This window comes from Berghia stephanieae, unplaced genomic scaffold, assembly GCF_034508935.2.
Source record: "Berghia stephanieae isolate SIO BIC M18660-M18661 unplaced genomic scaffold, UCSD_Bste_1.3 scaffold3123, whole genome shotgun sequence".
Lineage (NCBI taxonomy): Eukaryota > Metazoa > Mollusca > Gastropoda > Nudibranchia > Aeolidiidae > Berghia > Berghia stephanieae.
In genome coordinates this window covers 3160-8404 of record NW_027624316.1, presented here as the reverse complement: position 1 = coordinate 8404, position 5245 = coordinate 3160, and the positions used below count along the sequence as shown (strand labels likewise).

At 36.9% G+C, this 5245-nt stretch overlaps 1 long non-coding RNA gene across 1 annotated transcript; it reads right to left on the bottom strand.

Annotated features, from left to right (window-relative positions):
• Positions 1 to 940: 940 nt before the first annotated feature.
• Positions 941 to 3528, bottom strand: LOC144961581 (uncharacterized). Its single transcript, XR_013643209.1, has 3 exons — positions 3387 to 3528; positions 2830 to 2961; positions 941 to 1352 (listed from the first exon to the last, which is right to left on the bottom strand). It is a non-coding gene; the product is annotated as an uncharacterized LOC144961581 (long non-coding RNA).
• Positions 3529 to 5245: the final 1717 nt, after the last annotated feature.

Sequence of the window (5245 nt, the reverse complement as noted above, 5' to 3'; positions counted from 1 at the left end):
GGTGGTGGTTGTTGTAGTAGTAGTGGTAGTGATGATATGGTGGTGGTGGTTGTAGTAGTAGCGGTAATGATGATGTGGTTGTGGTGGTTGTAGTAGTAGTGGTAGTGATGATGATGTGGTGGTGGTGGTTGTAGTAGTAGTGGTAGTGATGATGTAAAGCTGGTGGTAGTAGTAGTAGTGGTAAGGATGATGATGTGGTGGTGGTGGTTGCAGTAGTAGTGGTGGTGATGATGTGGTGGTGGTGGTTGTAGTAGTAGTGGTAATGATGATGTGGTGGTGGTGGTTGTAGTAGTAGTGGTAATGACGATGTAGTGGTGGTGGTTGTAGTAGTAGTGATGATGATGTGGTGGTGGTTGTAGTAGTAGAGGTCGTGAAGATGATGTGGTAGTGATGGTTGTAGTAGTAGTGGTAGTGATGATGATGTGGTGGTGGTTGCAGTAGTAGTGGTGGTGATGATGGTTGTAATACTAGTGGTAATGATGATGATGTGGTGGTTGGAAGGGGGTGGGGGGTATCCTTGGAACAAATTGACCTCACCGGAATTTGACGCAAGTTGCCCGGAGCCCGGAATTATTTGCTCCAGACCGGAGTTTTTTCCGGTGAAACCGGAGTTTTGGCATCACTGATGACATGTTCCAATTATGGAGGCCACTCACTGAGGGGGTTAATAGAAGTGATTTACACAATGCTTTTCCAATTAAGCTGCTAGCACTGTCCTCCCATCTTTACAAATCCTGACCTCCTGTTGAGAACAAATGTTTTACAATTAAACTTGTTGAATTTCCAAAAGTTCCCACAACTCCCGATGAAAACATCAAATCCAACAGAGTGTCAAGGAGTTCCATTGTCTATAAAAAATAGCCAACGTCTAAATAAAAAACCCAAGTTTTAAATCATTGTACTGTTCTACTGATTTACAACAACACATGCTTTTAAAATCTCTTCTCTCCTTTCAGAATCAAGTCCTCAAAGCTTTTTATTGTGAAATGCTGATGAACAAGAAACTGACACAGGACTATGCTGGTGTTAGGTAACAACTCCTTGGATCAACTTTGCAAAATTCCATGTCCAAGATGATGGTTTTAACTTTGTACATAACATACGTTTTGATTGAATCACAAACTTCATCTACAGTACAGAACGAATCATCTCCTGTTAGTGTTGAAATTCAAATGAGTAAGCAGTGTTGAAAAACCTCTTATATCCCATGAGGCTCCTTTTTCCTTCCATCAAAGATGGTTGTCCACTCATGACCACACTATATGTGGCATTCTTGTGATCTATATTTTTCTGAGCAGGAATAGCTCGCTGTTCATCAGTAAAATGTCTGGTACTAGGATAGGGACAAGCATCTGAGGAAAAAAAAATGGCAATAGGTTAATAACGAAAGTAATCTAGAGAAATCAGCATTTATTCATGAATAACAAAAAGGTGACGATGTACAAATGGTGGTGTAAACAAGGCTTGGAAATATGGAGCCAAAGATCCCCCTAGATTGATAAGTGCTAAATAAATGAGCAGTCTATTAATCTATTGAGATTAATCCTGACTACTTTAGATTGGGACCACCAATCCATCATTCGGATTCGAGAAAAATACACCTCTGACAAAAACAGATTAACTCAAATTTCAATCATTCTTGCCAAAGTGGAATAAAAAAGGCTTTACAGCTGAGATACCCTTGTTGAAACCCAAGCAGAGAAACACAAGATTCCTTTGAAAATCTTCTGATAGGCCATCAATCCAAATCGAACACTGAATCATTGATCAATGCGTCAAATAAATTTGATGAAAAACTCAAGCACCATGTGTAATAAAGCCCGGAATTTTTCTTTTGTTTCAGTGCTGGTGGTGACAAAAAGTGAAAAAGTAGGAAAATGTTGAACGATTGCGTTTAAGCCCCATTTCTACTGCACTAAACCCCACTTTTAGAGCAATTGAGATGATAGATTATCATTGATACTCGAGCTAACTTCTGGAGAGTGGGAAACTGCACCTGTGTGTTACACCACACATCAACTCACATTGTTTCGAGAAATTGTAATTTTAAAAAGGAGGAAATTCCTCCTCTAAACTACAAAACCGCAGATTTCTGCAGATCCGAGGAAAACCATCGGGCGGCACTCTTGTTTATAAATAGAAAATCGTCATACACATGCAGATGACACAACTGTTGGGACATTATTTCCAAGATGACTAAAGCACTCCTCAATAACAACGAAAACTATGGACTGCACTAGCACAACGCAAGTCCAGATATGATCTGTGAAGATGCACAGTCAGAGTGCAGAAAATCACCTTTGTGCTTTATTATCTAAGTACATCAACAAACAATTAATTAAACAATATCTCTGCCATATGCCATTGGAATGAAACATACATCCATACACTATTTTATTTTAGCAGGCATTAGATGTCGCTCTATTAGAGCGATATATAGAGTTACCTGCTAGGCAGCGCTCAGATTTTATTCGTCCCGACTGCATCGACTTTCCCAAGTTTAGTGTTGTGACCATTTAATCATTGCTAATTATTCAGAAACAATTATTGTAAAAATAAAAAAAAAATGAAAATAAAAATACTAACAGATGAGACCATTGAGAGGAGTGTAATAGTAATATTCTTTAATACCTGCAACTCCGAACTCAGTCCCAGTGCATGCACCTCAAGCTCGTGCAACAGCAATAGAAAATTTAAAAATTTAATAAATGCAAGACTTCAATGATCTTATAATATTAACTTCCGAAGCGTCACCCCGAAATAATACTGCTTCATTGAGATTGGTCACATTTTTTGGGGTCAGGTTATGTTAATGGGATTTCTACTCACTCAAATATCATGTCCAGGAAATGATTTTATAGTTAAAGCTGAATCATGGCCCTGACCCTTTAACCTTTGAGTTGCCCATCTTTGGTGCTGCCAGGCTGAACACGAACACCACTACAGATACTGGAATGCCATCTGAAATTTAGATTAATCAACATTAATAGTAATGTACAAAACTGAATGTTAAAACATCTACAATATATATGCAGGATGCCTTCATAAAATGTAAAAAGAGCAAAACACTAAACAAGGGACATTCGAGTTCAAAACCCTCCTAGTTAAAACATGAATACATGACGTAAAATCCAGTTAGACCACCAAAACAAAGATAAATAGCACAGTGCAAGAATACAATATCACTAAATAAAAAACACATTCCAGTCAAAACCCATCGTTCAAATTGTCATGCCTGCCCAATGTGTAGGTCACACATATAAAAGCAGGGTTCAAATTTTTTTCTGTACAGCCCATATTTTTGTCAACGAGCACAGAATTACTGGCCAATCTAAAAATTATAAAACAACTTTTACAGATTCATATAATAATAGTAACTTGCAAACCTTCCTTAAATTGAGGGTAATTCAATCACCCGTTGAATCAAGTGATTTGAACCCGGGACCTTCCAGTTCAGGGTCAAACAACTTCACCACTACTCACTACACTACAGATCCATCTGACCTGTGGAGATATCTAATTCTAATTATGTTATTAAGAAGAAATAGAAAAAAAAAAATCCACAAAAAGAACTGAATGTCACTTGTATTTTGTTGTTATTGTAAATGTCATTTGCAAATTAGCAGAAAAAACATGCTTCCCTTCTTATAGGCTCTATTTTTATGCTTACCAACATACTGGAGATATCTAGTATTACATTATGTGTTGTGTCGCCATATAAAGTAATATATAGTTATTTCATTCTATTTTATTCACCATCAAAATCGACAGATTAGCTGGTAGAGCACTTGATTCACATGCAATGGGACCGAGATCGATCCCGGGTGCAGCCGATATTTCTGACCCCCCATCCACCCAGCAGTGATCGGGTAGCTCTATCTGTTAGATCTGGTGGAAAGCACTTTGCCACAGACCACTGTACTACTCAAATGGTAGCAATCCATTACTACTGTCTGTTTCACACTATAGAAAGCGGGATAAACTCCTGCTCCATGGGCCGAATAGCTCTGAAAGACTACATGAGACATGAAGAAAACCAAATTTTCAGTTCAGAAAATTGGATATTTGAATTTTTTACAAAAATTTGCTCTCAGGTCCATTTTTGAGGGGCTATACCTTTATTTTTTATTAATCAAGCTAAATCTCTCCATGCCTACGGACATGTTGGACGGTTCAGGTTGCATTTATAAGTAGTTTGGTATCTCCAATACTATATTATTATCATGGTACGGACTTCCCTAGGTTCTTAGCATACCTGAGTAGGGGAGGTTTTTTTGGTACTATAACCCGATGAAACAATGTTTCCCATCACTTGCAATCTCGAAACTGTAGGAAACGCAGTAACTAATAATGGCATCTGCCGTTAAATGACAACCAACTATCAAATTGTTTTTGAAATTAGAAAAATAACAACACTAGGTACTTTGAACTTTGATAAAATTTTCAAACTCAAAACATCTCAATTTGCAATTTGACCCAGTCAGGTAGATGGGGCATGAAAAAGCATTTAATTTGATACCTTAATTTTCTCTCTACGAGAAAAGCTTCAAGAGTTATCTATTTTCAGGTGAAAATCTCAGTCAATTTTACAGAGTCAATCTGTGATCTCACTGCTGCCTCAAAACCATTGTCTCGTGGCGATCGGGAAAGTTAGGGTTTTGCAGTGAACGCGCCCCACATATTTTTTTCAGTAATTTTGTTTCAATTAAAAAATAAAGGGCAAGTGTTGGGTATCATTTTAAACATTAAATTAAAGGTCAGAAAATAAGCTTTATTTTCGTTTATAATCATTTTCATGTATGGTAAGTATGGAAAAAATCAGGGTTAAATGAAAATTGAAAAAAAGATGAAGTTTTTGTCCTAAAAAAGAATAGTTGATGACGGCGACTAAAATAAAAAAGTGTGCGAGTATATCAATTCTTATGATGTATTAAACATAATTAATATGGATCCATAATATTAAAATTTCTTATTCTTATGATTTGAAAATTGACTTTTAGCATTTGCTTTCTGAAAAATACAATCATCAGAAATTAAGAATGAAATACACCATTAAAAAGCTTGCATGAAAACCTTTAAAATTATGGTACCAAAATTAGCCAGCTACTTTCACAAATAACGCCATGACCATGATGACCAAAACAGTAAAGGGTAAAAAAAATGTTTCACCTGACAGTACAGTGAGCCATATCGGCAGCCACGTGAATTGAGTTATCAAAGTGCCTAACACCACTGAACTATATGA